The sequence below is a fragment of the Rhagoletis pomonella genome, unplaced genomic scaffold (genome assembly GCF_013731165.1).
Source record: "Rhagoletis pomonella isolate Grant_MI unplaced genomic scaffold, Rhpom_1.0 Rhpom_scaffold_00001, whole genome shotgun sequence".
NCBI classification, from domain to species: Eukaryota; Metazoa; Arthropoda; class Insecta; order Diptera; family Tephritidae; genus Rhagoletis; species Rhagoletis pomonella.
The window spans coordinates 6,562,945-6,578,589 of record NW_023458555.1 but is presented as its reverse complement, the minus strand read 5'-3'; the positions used below and the strand labels follow the sequence as shown (position 1 = coordinate 6,578,589).

Genomic DNA, 15,645 nt, shown 5'->3' with positions numbered 1-15,645 from the left:
AAAAAAAAATCAAAATACTAAAGCGGTATGTATACATCACTTAAAGCACTTCACATCTGCATCCAGCAGGGCAACTCCCCGAACGGCTAAAAAAAACCATATTGCCTTGTTTGCTTATGATTATCACATTTTTCTGCAAAAATTTAAATATTTAAAAAAATGTATATATCTACTTGTTCTCCAACTAAAAACCACATAACTTCCCACACACTCGCCATCCGCAAATGATATTGCAAACATAAAAACCAAACCAAAAATTACCAGGTGTATTAAATTATGCGCTACTCCACACGCTTTCCCACACACAAAAAATATTCCTTTCGATTTTCGTTGCGCGTTAACATAAACAAATCTTCGATCAGCGAAATTACGCGCTGCAGCTAATAATCGACGCACACACTCATCAAAAGCAAGCCAAAAAATGATGCGAAAAATTATTTTTAATTGTATTATTTAAACGAAAGAAAAAATCGCTTTGCTACTACGTCTAAACGCCAAACATCGAAATGACCCACTCGCGCGCGCACCCACTTTAGGTGTCCCGGTAGTAGGTGTGTGCCTGTGTGTGTGTGTGTGTGTGCGAGTGCGGCTCGCTAACAGACAACAAACGCGTCCGTTTCCGACTCGAAATGAAATGAAAATGAGCCATCATCTTAGCGGCGAATAGTTGCGAGCGAAAGCTAAAGTCGCTGGAAAAGTTCGGAAAAATGCGCCAAGCGAGTGATTGTTGAGTGCAATTGCGTTGCGCTACACTCGAAAAGTGCGAGAAAGCATAGGGTTCAGGAGCACTATTGTCTGATGTTGACTTCCTGATTGTTCTCGCCCCATTTCCCACTAAAGTATTCTATATACTTAGATCAACTTCAGAGGATTATACTTAAAAACATATTGACCTATAAAAGGTAAGTGAGTGCCTGCAGTTGGCACTCAGTCCTTGTAGGCTGCATTTGAGCGGGAGAGTGAAAGCTTTTGCAGCACACTCCAGCTGACTTCGCGCATACATACATACATACATACGTCACTCTTACTCTTTCAAGTATTTTCACTTCAATACTTAGAGATTCCTTTAGTTTAGCTATTAGTATTGTTGATATGGTAGATTTTTTGGGGCTCCGAAAATTTACTCACAACTGCTCAGCCCCGAGCTTGCGGTCAAGTTTTATTGTGCTTCCTCTCTGATTTTTGAGAGTTTCCTTTTGATTTCATGGAATATTTATGGTTATTGTTTATTTACGAAAATTACCTAAAGTGTGGTTTGTTGCGTGGTTTTGTTGTGGTCTATGTGGCATAGCATAACCATCAGCCATTTCATTGAGTTTTCGCACGTACTTGCGATATAGCATGCAAACAAAAAAAGAAGGAATAAGCATATATAGGTGTGAGTAAATATATACATATGTGTGTTTGTAAGTAGACTATGTAATTCGTTTTTGAATTCCTATAGGTAATTAACTTATGAAATGGCTCTAGTTTAGGTTAGGCTGTGAGGGATTTGATATGTAGAAGCGGCACAGTGTACCGTGCAGAAAAATCTAGGTGAACAAAATTATTTATGGATATTTTTGGGTTATACTTAGAATGCTGATTTCCGATATACCATTCGTCTTTTTTTTAGATTGGTTTTCATTTGCGATCTATTGCGAATTCAGCAAAATTAATAGTTTTAAAAAGGCTAAGCCTAATTAGGTACTAGGGAACTAATTTACTAGAGAACTAAGAACGGTTAGTATATATATATTAGTGAAATCAGTCTAAACAGCCAGCAGCGCTGAAGGTAGCAGATGTCCAGAGAGTCGATATCAGCCAAACGCGGGAAGAAAAAGTGCTTGAAACTCTCCACAACTTGCTCGTCCCTGCACTTACGACGACGTAAAGCGTTTAGTAAAATTAGGGGGACGCCTGAATCAAGACGCAAAGTTAACTTAGCGTAGTGCTTATGATAAATGGTAATGACTTTGAAGAGGTTGAAGCACTTATGAATCAGTTGGTGGCATCTTTTATGGCTATTAATTTAGCATGGAAGACAATATAGTAGTCAGGGAGCTGTAGGCTGAGGTTTGGGGAATAGATTGCTCGGTGACAGGTAACAAAATCGACAGAAATAACATAAATTTACACAATTTCGCATACTGGTGTGAAATAAAGTCAAATAATATTATTGCCTTTTCGAAAGCGAAATAAAAACCGTTGACCTTAGTGCTCTTCCAAGCATTAAATTTGCGTAGCCTTTGCGACCGCTGTTAAGAAAAAACCTTTTTTCTATATTTTTTTTTGGGATGTTGCTTTGACCAGGGCTTGAACCCAGCTGCTGTGGAGTGGAAGCGCGCGCACTGCTTACCACTACACCACAGCGGCTGACAGCTTAACTTAGTTCAGCCAATTTTTGGACTTAAATCAAAAGTAAGCCCACTTTTTATTCAGCTTGATGCTGGTTTTAATCCAGTACAGAAGAAAACGCGTTGTATTACAACAGATCTTTTATACATACATACACACACGCACGTTTCTTCCAATATAAATTGCACTACCACGATGCAAAATGTGCTTTGTGTTACGCTCAACCCTGTAAGAGGGCATGTTTTTGCCTTCTTGTCCTTGTCTATCTCGAGCATTTCATAAAATTGGCGTCTTAAGCAGCCATCTGATTTTCAGGGCAACCATGTCGCTGGCAAAGCTTCAAAGGGTAAAGAATGTGCCTTTTTTTGCCTTAAAAGAGTGTGACATTTTAAGAAACAAATACGAAATTTTCCCATCGTTTGCCTCAATTTTAGAATCAAAGCATAAAAATAAAAATAAAATTAAAAGAAAATGAGAAGCGGAGAAGTAATGGTTAGTTGAGACTCTGTTCTAATCTGAATATTTATTAAATATTTCTTCTTTATATGCAATTTTCTTACTTTATGTTGCCTAACTATAATTGTATATTACATATATGTGTGTATGTGTATGTACATATGGATATTTACAAAAGATAAAATAAGAAACCAGTGCATTGGTTCTTGCGATATTTTGGTTGTGTGCATCTACTACATATTTACATGTTAAGAATATTGATAAGCAATGTACATATTTTTTATTTCTAGCACCATAAGGGTTGCTTTGCAGCATTGACATTTTAATGTTTTCCGTATGCGCTGCAATTTATGTGTATATTTATAATTTTATCAGTAAATACGCAATCTTATGATGCACTACAACGTATGTAAGTGTATGTATTTACATACATATATTTCTATTGCATATAGTATAAAAGCTTGTATTGTTATTGCACTGCGGCTTATGTGGCAGTTGCATCTATTGCCTAAGTCTGAATTAGTGGACTGGTACAAGTGCACTTTTTTTGTATTTCCTTTATATATTCCAAAGATTACAAATGTTTATTGCCCAGGCATATATGTATGTATGTATGTATGCATAAATGTTCAGAGATGTTTGAACATACAATATTATATACATATGTATATCTGTGTTCATATGGAAAAGTAGCTTATGTCGAAGGGTTGGCTTTAGTATAATGCGGCATTCCTTTTATTCTTTAAACGACAAGGAATTTTTTGATGAGACTTAATAAGAATATTGACTTGCTAGTATCGGAACTATTTCTTGCACGTTTATTTTCTAAAAGTTGTTCAACGGCTCACCGCCAGTGAGTCATTCGCAATCGTATGCTGTGAATGCCGATTTATACTAAAGCCAGCCTTTCGACATAAGCTACTTTTCCATATGAACACAGATATAATGCACTGGCTATTTGGAACACTTCTATGGATGTACATACATACATACATATACGTATTTACGATGACCAGACAGATTTATGGCAGCCGAATACGGGATAAAAAATAATTTTTGCAATTTTTTCCACAAAAACTAGAGCATTTTAAAACTTTTCAACTTCAATGATCCTAGATATATTAGCCCTGAAACAGCATCTTTATTTAGCATATATTTTTCGATGTTTTGTGAAAACAGCACATAAATATCCAGTTGTAGCATCACACATTTGTAGAATATTTTTCCATAACTTTTTTGGTTTGTGCTCGGGATTTTTACCCCAAAAAATTGCTACAACATTCCTTGACAACTTCGACATGCGGATTATTTTTCAGACCCGAATTTCGGCCAAGCGCAATGCAGTGAATAGCATCTTTGAGAACTTCTTTACTTTTACAAGATTCTCATGGTAGCCTTCTTATTAGAAGTTTCTCATGTTGAAGATACAATCCCTCATACAATTAACAAAAAATTCTTTGGCGTAGTTTGGCCTAAAGAATATCTTTTCTCTTCACAAAATTTGACAATTGCCTCCACAACGCGGCACATTGGACAGGTAAGTACCCGAGAGAAAAAGGCAAGCTGTGTATATTTTGTTGTTGGTTTTGGAATCCATATAAATATGTACGTTAACAAAGTTTAAAATTTTAGGCTGAAATGTAAACAAAAATTACAATTCAAAGTCGAAATTCTCGTCAAAGTAAAATCATCCGCTACCGGTGCAATATGCTTTACTTCACACAGAATATTCAACGGAAAATGCGTTTAAAACAAAAACCTTTGAAAAGCCAAATACCAGTGAACTAATAAAAACTAGTTCACAGCCATGCCATTTTAATGGGCTTTAAGGCGCTACAATACCGAATACGGGCCATTAAAATAAATACAGAACATTTGGCGTGCCGTATGAAATAAATAAATTACCAGAACAATTGATGAAGAAAGAGGACTAGCTGATGCACGTCAACTTACTTTGCAATGATTTCGATCACTCGAATGACCCACTGCATTCATATATTTTATGAGCGAACTGAGACATTATACCGCTCCCTTCATACAATGTTCATTCAAACCATCCGATCTGCAATTCATTTGAATGAATTGAATGAATTTGAAGCCGAAATTTTTGTGCCATTTTTTGGCATTCAAGCAGATGTCTAGTATGTATGTACATCAGCAGCCTCAGCAAAAAAAATAGCTATACAAAATGACCAAGATTTGTGCATAGTACTTTTTTTTATGCCATATAGACGACTTACATATGTATGTATGTATATACCACCTACATTCATATGCACATACATACATACTTACATATGTATATGGCATACAAACACTGCCCACACATACATGTACATATGTATAAACGTCGCAAAAAGCTCCAATGCTACCGGTAAAAAGTAAACAATAAGCGAAATAAACATAAACAGCCGCTGTATCTATTCATAGATACAAACACTTATCAGCCTGTGGAGGAGCACATGTCGGTCAACCGACCACTAGAACACGAACAATAATCAGCTGATCAACGGTCGACTGATAAGCGATAAGGCGGCAAGGAACAGCTGATGAAGCAAAACAAAACAAAAACTGTCGATAAAAGCGAAAGTAAACTAAAACACAAAAGTTTGATGATTGCAGAGAGGAGACAAAATGGAGAATCTAAATACATAGATACATACATATGTAAACGTGTACTTAGCAGAAAGCACTAAAGAAGCTTGGCAAGCTTTGTAAGCTGCCTTAGAAAAAAGCTATTAAAGCTTTTTCAGGAAGTTAATGGATTAAGGACGCCTCATGCATGCTTGCATACAGGATTTGACTTCAGTGGCATAGCGAAGTTGGTGGCGCATACGCGTGAACGGATGAAGGCGTGTTTAGTAGCTGCGAGAGGTGCGATTGAAAATTTGTATCTTGCAATTGTTGTTGTTGTTGCTAGGTGTGGGTGTGATTAGTGGGCGTGTGTATATACAAAAATGTTGAAAAAGAAAAAAACTTAGTGAAAACTTAGTGATGGAGACAACAAAGTTGCGCTGAATACAAAAAATTTAGGAAAATATTAATAAAATGCAAGTGAGAAGTGTGTATACCAGCGAAAAGTGAACGTATTTTATTTGTTGTAAAATATGCTGAGATGTAATAAATTAAAAAGTAGCACGCAGGATGCTTATTGCTAGCATAGATACATACATATGTACATACATATGTACATACATATGTACATGCAGACAATGAATTATGCACTAGAGAAAAATTATGTCAACGCTACGTGAAAAATACAATACAATTTCTGTTTACCAACAAAATAATGCAAGAAAACGCAATTAGCTTTTCAAACGCAATAATCAGAATTTGTGTTGTTAGATATATGTTGCGAGAATTCCTTACCATTGAGACTACATTCATATGTATTTATGTATGTATGTATGTATAGTTTAATCAAGTCCAGTTTTTATCCAACAGTGAAACACACCCAAAACTTTTTTCTATACCCACGAGGAACTGCGATTTTCAATTGTCAGCTTCTCACTTATACTTACGGTGACCATCCGTCCGGTATTATACGGGACAGTCCTCTTTTTTGACCCATTGTCCTGGTAATTTATTTATTTTATACGGGACGCCAAATGTTCTGTATTTCTTTTAATGCCCTGTATTTGTCCCGTATTCGGTGTTCCGACGCCTTAACAGCTCATTAAAATGGCATGCCTATGAACGAGTTTTAAGTGATGTTGGTATATGATTGTAATTTTCTTTATAAACAGTTATTATTTTCTAATCTGAATGCCTGTAATTCGAATCGAGGAATACATACAGCGGCCAAAATAGAAATTAGGACTCGACATATTAGTAAGTTTGGCTATTTTTCCTCAGTTTATTATTTATTTTATGAAAGTAAAGCTCTTTTAGTAACAAAAACCATATAATACCAAACTTCCAACTTTGTGCGAAAACTATAAAAATTAATTCTACAATATTTCGCCAAAATTTCAAACTTTTTAATTAGAATCTTTAGAAAAAAATTTGGTTTGCAGTTTTGTAACTCATTAAAATTTAGTATAATAAAGTGCGAGTGGAAAGTGCTGCTCATTTGCTTTTTTTTCAAAAAAAAGGTCGAACATACATACTTACTTTATATGAAAAAAATGCGTAACACCGTCAACAAAAAAAAAAAAAATTGCTAAAAATTAGTGGTAAACCTTACCGACTTAAAGTGCACTTTGTTATACTAAAATTTAACGAATTTTTTTAACAAATTTTACGGGGTAAAAATCTCGAGAAAATTATCCTACCAATTTGTGATGTTTCTATAAGGATACTGTTTCAGGGAAAACAGTGTGGAAAAAATTTCCAAAATTATTTTTTGTCCCGTATTCGGCTCTCATAAATATGGTCACCGTACTTATACTCACACATACACAGACGAAAACACATACTCACATACTCTTTGGTTTTAAAATGGGATGATGCTGGGTAAAGTTCTGGCACTCCCAAATCCACTTACAATTTCTTATAAATATTGTACATACACACACATCTACATACGTATGTAGGTAGGTAGTAAGTACGCTTGATAGTTTGTCGGTGGCTTCCGATGGGCGACCACGCTGTTAGAAGTAAATATTTTATGTATATACATAATAGCTTGCCTTCAACCGCTTCACTGATGGCGTGAAATTTATGCTTCTTACATTAGGTTTAATTTATTTACATAAACTCAGTTTTCTTTTTTAACCCTCGTCAAAGCTCTTTCGTCTGACAACTTCGATAACCTAATTCCGTTAATGCAAATTGAATTTGATGTTTCAAACAGGTGACGACAACCCTCCTGCATGTAGTTGAGAAATAAAGCCTTTTCAAAGCCATCTCTATTGATAGAAGAAACCCATATTGTAATAATGCATTAAATAATTTGGCTTGAATTTAATTTTTAAATAGGTGGCAACCCTATTCTAACACCTCAACGAAATTCTAAATGGATAAACTAAAGATTTCTTAACACTGCTTCGTGTGAGACTTTAATTTGTATACATATAATTAAATTGAATTCGACTTTGCAAACATGTGGCAACCCTCTTCAAAATATTTGCATCCTACAACCTTCCTAATTTCCCAAAATCAAGTTAAAATTGACTTTTTAAGCAGGTAGAAACCCTCCTACATTTACTTCAGAAATGAAACCTTTTAAATACAAAGTGTTTCCATTGATACCCGTATTGCAATAATTGATTAAAGTACTTAAATAGATTTTTTAAGAGGTAGCAACCCTTTTCATCTTCTAACCTAGTAAGTATACAATAAAGTAAGTATAAGGGCAACCTTGGATCGGCAATGTTTGAATACTCTGGTGGAGTAAAATTTCTTGGAAGTACCCTAGATTAGAGACCAAGTTAGAATTTGCATTCACTTGAAAAAAGTCGAGCTACCCGAGAGAGGCAATTGGAAAAGCTTTTTTGTTATCGGGCCGAAACCGACAAACGGTTGTAGGGCCAAATAAGAAGAAGAATTGAAAACCTAACCTCTTATAATAATAGGAATTTATCTACCAAGGTACTTATGATAGGAAAGCTGCTGGTATGCTGAGCTTGAAGAACCAGGGACTTATCGTAATGACACAGCCGAACTTTTTCTTTGTTAAGCGATGCATTTCTATTCAGTTGATTTTTTATGCATCATTCTTGTTTTTAAAACGAATTGTACAAAAATCGCATTTTTGTATTTATTTGCGCTCTAACTAAATACTCATAACTAAAATACTTAGCTGCTTAAATGCACAATTTCTTTTTAACCAGCTAATGTTTTAAATATTCTTCCAAAACTAATTAAAAATCGATTATTCTTTAAGTAAGAGGTACATTAAGTATCAAAACAAAAAGTATTCAACAACTTTATAAATCAAATATTTAGCTTAGAATCAACGGCAGTCAGTGTAAATACTACTCAGAATCACCGCAGCGCACAACAAAGGCAACGAACGAAATTATAGGTATATTCGATGCTTAAATGTTTTATGTCTCCGCCCCCAATCGCCGAGAGTGTAGTCCTTAAAATAACTGCAGACGACAGAAAACAATCAGCATAGCTCTATGCTGAAGAATAGAAAGGTGGCGTAGGAGCATGAGATGAACGGTATATGTAACGGAAACAAAGCAAAAATGAGAATGCTTACAGGCCAGTGCTGGGAAAATGTTCAAAGGTTGGCCCAAGCCAACGACGATTGAGGAGAAGTGTTGAAGGCTTTGAAGGGATAGATATTGGCGGTGGGGAATGAATGGCGAGGCAGGTGGTGTTGAATGAAAAGGGGTTTTGTTTGCATAATTGAATATATATAAATGACAAGTTGGGTGTTTCTTTGCGAATACTTGATGCCGCCGGCGTATTATTGTGAAAGAATTTTATCCAATAGTTACTATACTAACGATTTTTATGTACGTATGTATGTTATTTTTGCACATGTATTTAAATGCTTACATTACATAAATATGTATGCATATATTTGTGTGGCGATGGTTTTCGAGCCAGTTAATTTTTTAGTTGGCATTTGATGTGGGTTACGTGGAGCTACAGGAAGCATAAGTATTGTATAAAATAAGCGGTTTTGGCTACATTTATAAACTGTTGATGATATTCGCGAAGTTTCGCTTCGTTGATTTGGAAATAATTGATGCAAAAGTTTTAGAAAAGGGGCTTTGATTTACAAGCTTTTATTAGATTTAATTTTTACACTAAATTTTTAACCAACTTCCCGATGAGCTAGAGACTTGAAACTTCAAATTAAAGCAGTGATCCCACCATTTCTAGATCTGTACAGATTTTTAAATTTTGGCAGTCACAGAGTGGTGTTGTCTAGAAATGTTTAGCTAGAATGAGTGCAGCTGAATAAAATATTTCCAAACACCACCACTCTGCAAACGTGAAAATGTACAAATTTGTAAAACTGTATAAATCCCTGTGTGATCCCTGCTTTAGCTCAGAACCCTATGACAATGCAATATGAAAGACGAATTAATCCGCTAGGTGGCGCAGGCGTCAAGATATTTGAAAAATCCGTATTTCCGGTCAGATATGGTTCATATGCAGAATGTACATATATTATTTACATGAAAATGGCTTTAAATTTTTAATTTTTTTAATTACTTGGCTTTAATTATTTTCTTTTTCTAAGTTTTGTAATACTTTAAAACGGGCTACTTTCTTAGCAGATGGTGTAATTTACAGAATATGTTAGTGTTTAAGTATAAAAATTAAACAAAATTTTACTACAATTTCAAAATTTTGCAGCTCGAAATACAAGTTTAACGCAGCTAGAAAATGAAATCGATTTTTATTTAATTTTTTTGCTACCGATATTTTCGGTTTTCTTATATAACAAATTTATGAAAGCTGGCGTTTATTTTTTGAATTAGGTTTGCGAACGGTCTTTCGCATTTTATTCCATAAGAAATTTTTTAAATTTTGTTACCACGAAGTTTACTTTTCTAATAACCATAAAGGTCCATATTTAAAACACCGCAATCCCGCAACTAAAACCGTTTGAATAACCTCGAACGAATTCCAGTATTAAAAACATAATTTTCCTATTTCTTCGGATTTGCGGATTTACACGAGGAAAATTGCTATTGAATTAAAACCATAGAAATTAAGCAATATCCAGTGCGGTTCTCGATTTTAATTGGAAACTTATTTAAAACTAAATATAGGCACAGAATCTCGCCGATCATTAACAAAACAAATTGATTCATACAAATTACGCAAAGTTATGCGCCAACACGACACCAACAACAAAAACAGCAGCAGCAGCATCAGTAATGGCAATTAAATAATTCATGGAAATTCGCATGTGTGTGCATGTGCACGCCGTATGCGCTCCGCTGCTGACATGAATATTTGCTTTAATTAGAATCAATTGCAGCCAGTGTGCACTGAAGCTGAGAGTACTCATACGCCATGATGTGCGCTGCAAGCAACAACAATGATGTGAAATTTCGTGAGCACCGATTAGAAAGCAGCCCGCGAAACGATTTTAGCGCCAGCGCCAGCGAAGCAGCCGAAGAGGATTGCGTCTCCCACTATAGTGTGATATGTATGCACTAATACATACATAGTACAGTATTGGCCAATACAATAGCACTCCCCCTTTCAAAGTGATATTGTTTCCCACTCATGTTTATTTATTGAAGTGAAACTTCTTTAGCGGCGGTTGGTTGGTTGGGAGTAAATTGACAAATTCAGCGGAAATTGCACACGGATCTGGTTGGGACGGAAATAATGCAACGGAAGTGATGCAACGGAAATGGTGCAACGGAAATGATTTGGGCTGAAACAAGTACTTCTTGTGTATATGCAACGGAAATGATGCAACAGAAATGATGCAACGGAAATGGTGCAACGGAAATGGTTGGGGCTGAAACAAGTGCTTCTTATCTATAAATTTAACAAAAATTTGCTAACAAAAGGTTAAAGAATAACACTTAGAAAAGGACCAATACAAGAATGAAAGTAAAGGTGAGTACAAACATAAATGAAAAAAAGGATAAAGGCAAAGGTAAAAATAACAACAAAAACAAAGATGCGTAAAGATAAAGGCAAAAATTAAGACCAAGGTAAATCTAAACACTTTACTTATATATGTATATAAGAACAAATGTGAAGGGGAATATGTAGCTGAAAAAAATGATGAACATAAAAGTAAAGACAAAGAGGAGGATGAGGATACCGATAAATGCAAAGATGAAGATAGGGGAACAAAGATTAAAATAGAGGTAATTAAAGAGGAGAGGATATAGAGAGAGACACAGAGACTCAATCTGGGAACTATTTTTGGATTTTAGAGACTTTCGGTATTCTCGAGGCCTACCGATAAAATAATCGATATTTTTATCGGTTTTGTTATCGATATTCATCGATTTTGTTATCGATATTTATCGACTTTGTTAGCGATAGTCATCAACTTTGTTATCGATTTGAATATCGATATTTATCCGATTTTGTTATCGATATTTATCGATCTTGTTCTATATTTACCGAATTTGTTACCGATATTTATCGATTTTGTTATCGATATTTATCGAATTTGTTATCGATATTTATCGATTTTGTTATCGATATAAATCGATTTTGTTATCGATATAAATCGATTTTGTTATCGATAATTATCGATTTTGTTATCGATATTTTTATCGATTTTCTAATCGATTTAGCTACCAATGGTATTATCGATGTTGCTATTGAAATTTTTATCGAATTTGACATCGATTTTGGTATCGGTATTTTGATGGACGTCATAATCGATTTTGTTATCGATTGAGTATAATGATAAAAATGAAGATAATGGAAAAACAGAATAACATGAATGTTATTAAAACGAACAGTGGTAGAGGTTGGGATCTACATTGATAGAAAAAAAGCGAAAAAATATAACCTTAAGCAAAAGCAGATGTGTGTATGTATAGATATATATGTAACGTAAGTTTCACTTCTACAGTGTGGCCCAGGCGCACTTACTTTTTTTATTTATTTTTAGGAACTTTCAATTCAAATACAGTTCATTCTCTAACAAAACCCATATAAACCCAAGTTTAAAATTTTGTAGAAAACTACAAAAAATGCAACAAATTTTCACCTAAATAAAACTGTGTTCAGCACATTCAATTTTAGTCTGCTAATGTGCAAGTTTCAAGCAGCCAAATTTGGATGAAAATTTGTTGAATTTCTTCGTAGTCTTTTAAAAAGCTTTAATCTTGGGTTTATATAAGATTTTTATTAGAGAATAAACTGTATTTTACTTGAAAGCTCTTAAAAATAAATAATTAAACATAAGTGGCCGACAATATCACTTTGAAATGGGGGTGCTATAGACATGTCCAGTACTGTACATACATGCATATATCTATGTAAATGCGTATATATATGGACGTGGTAACGACTTGCCGCCGATATTTTAATTTATTGCCTAACAATGGCAACCAGCCGTGCTGCTTGACTTGCAATGCGATACTGCTGCTGCAAATTATTTCAAGACAGATGCACTTGTGTTGGAAAAAAACATATGCTTTCAAGTTTCTGAAGATTATACTTTCGATGTAACTGAGTTAATTGTAATTGCCTGTACTCGCCCGCTATCAGATGCACGTTGCAAGCACGCAAGACATGCAAAGACATTTAATGCAATGTTGAGAAAATACATACAGTGGCGGTCAAAAATGGAATGAATGGTGTTTCGTTTTTAATATTTACAATATTTTTCAAGCTAAAAATCCGTTTGGTTCATGCTTTAACAAAAACTTTATAAATCACACTTTCAAACTTGATACAGAACTTCGAAAAATTCCAAAAAATTTTAATAAAATTTTTTTGCTGACGGCTTTTACAGTTTTTTTCATATAAGTAAATAGCGAAATTTAGGCGTTCACTTCACTAATACCAAAATTAAAAAAATTCTGCAATGTAATTTTTTAATAAGCCTACAAATTAAAAAATTACCCCTCGGTCGTCAAGGGCGAATATTTTTTTTTTTTGCAAAAATGTGGGAAATCATATGCCAATCAATGAAAAAAATCATGCTTTCAAATTTTTGCTAAAAGATTTCTGGCATGTGAAGAGATGGTTGTGTCTTGCGGGGAGTCTCCGCATGCCGGGCACTCATTGGGGATATTGGGGTCGAGTCTGGATAGGTATCTGTTTAGAAGGTAGCAGGTAGCAATATCCACACCGTAACTGGACCAGAATAACGCGGGTCCCTCTTGGCAGTTGACTGCTCCGTGACTGCTATGGGCTGTGATTGGGCTGCGATCACACAAATTGCTCCGCATCCTTCTTCGCTGCCAGAGAAGCGGAAGGTCGAAAGTTTTTATTTTGCGGTGCTTCTGAAAATATGAGCCTATCCGAAGCAGTTTATATGTATTTACTCGCCAGCTTGTACCTCTTAGCTTATCCTGAATGTGGATAAGATTTGTTATAAGAAATGTACATAGTTTTTAAATATAACAAAAGTTTAAAAAAGTGCATATTTTGATGGCGAACGTCAATTTATGTACATACTTATGTGTATGTAATCATACAAAAGTGCATACTCATAACCTGCTGCTTTCAATGCAAATGTCCGTGGCTTGTTAAGTTTTCATAAGCGTTTTCCCTTAGGTTAATATGTATGTATATTTTCAAATAAATAGTTATTAGTATGTATGTGCAGGCGTATACATTTACATAGGTATGTACGCACATACAAACATATGTCTACTATGTTTGCATATATTCAGGTGCATTGTATGAACAAGATATGTAAGTAAGTATGTACATATCTACATATTTTGATATTATTCGCCTTTTGTCAAGCACATGACAAAAGCGTTTAAGGCCCGTTTACATACAACTTTGGCGTTGCGTTGGCGTTGGCGTCGCTTCGACAGCTGACTATGAATACATGTATTTATATGAAAGTCTCCATATAACCAAAGTTGGGCAACGCCAACGCCAACACAACGCAGAAAGATGGCCAACTCTCAACTTTTCGCGCGCGTCGTTCGTCAGCTGTTCTAAATAATCAAAATTATGTGATTTAATTTTAATTTTTAATCAAATGCGGGCAAGAAATATAGTTTTTAATGCAATTATTGATGTAAAAATTTTGATTTATCAGCCGCTAGTATGTTAATTTAGTGACCAAAGTATTCTGTGCTAAGCGCTCATTGTAGCAAGCACGGGCGTTACGCGCGCCGCTGTCAAAGCGACGCCAGCGCCAACGCAACGCCAAAGTTGTATGTGGACGGGCCTTTAGTTTCACGCCATTGTTGCTGTATATAGCTCACGCTCAAAGTTTTCCATGTATTTTATATGGAAAAAAAAAACTTTTTGTAGAAATGGTATGGAGTTCTTGAAAATGAATATTTTTCGATCGGGAAACTCTGGTTCTCTTCGGGAGACTTCCAATAATAATACCTAATTGTTTATTTAACCATTTTTTTAATACTAATGATTTTTAAATTGGTGCCCCCCTGGCATTTTTGGGGTATTTGGCGCAGCTATAAATTATAATTATTATGAAAAAAGGTTAAATAAACAATCGGTATTATTGTAGCGGATCTCCTGCAAAGAAGCAGTGAAGTCTATACTATTTCTACGAAAAGTTGTTTTTATATATATTTTTTCCGTATAGAACAACCCTAGGAGGTGCGAGCATAAAAATTCCGACTTCGCTTTTTCCTCATACATTTTTCGACCACCGTAATGTACATACAAACTTTAGACGTACTCTAATAAGCTCTGTTTTTTATTTAGGTACATGATGGCTTTGTTTAGTGCCATCTGAAAAGATGAAAGACAATATTTTCGGATACTTTTCTGACTTTGCTTAGTGATCGATGATATATAATAGTTACCGAACACCGAGTTACCGAATACCAAGCTTCGGTGTGAAGACCCATAATATCTACGATGCATGTAACCTGCCTATGGATCGGTGTGTAGCAGGACAACGTCTGCCCGGGCTTACTAGTTCTTTTATTTAAGAGTATTGCCGCTTTATATAAATGCCCATTCACCATTATGGTGCCTTAAAATTTGGAAAATTTTCGATAGTGAAAATACTCAATAGTTTTGCAAAACTATCGATAGTAAAAAAAACCATCAATAGTAGATATCGATAGTTTCCCACCACTACCCTGCATATACATATGTATGTATGTACTTGCGTATAAAAATTTAGAAAAAGGACTCACCTGTAAAGATGTGTGGGAATGAATGTTAAGCTCTCGCGTGAAAAAAAAAACGATTTCCGCATACACGTTTGATTGGAATGTTTTTTTGGAATGCTTAAGTCAAACACTAATTTATAAGCTTATATCATTGGTTTTACAAATTTACATTTCAACC

At 34.9% G+C, this 15,645-nt stretch overlaps 1 protein-coding gene across 1 annotated transcript in view; it reads left to right on the top strand.

Moving 5' to 3' along the window:
- LOC118737324 (glutamate [NMDA] receptor subunit 1) overlaps nt 1-15,645 on the top strand; it is a gene marked incomplete in the record, with an annotated part of 48,348 nt that overhangs the window by 21,688 nt on the left and 11,015 nt on the right.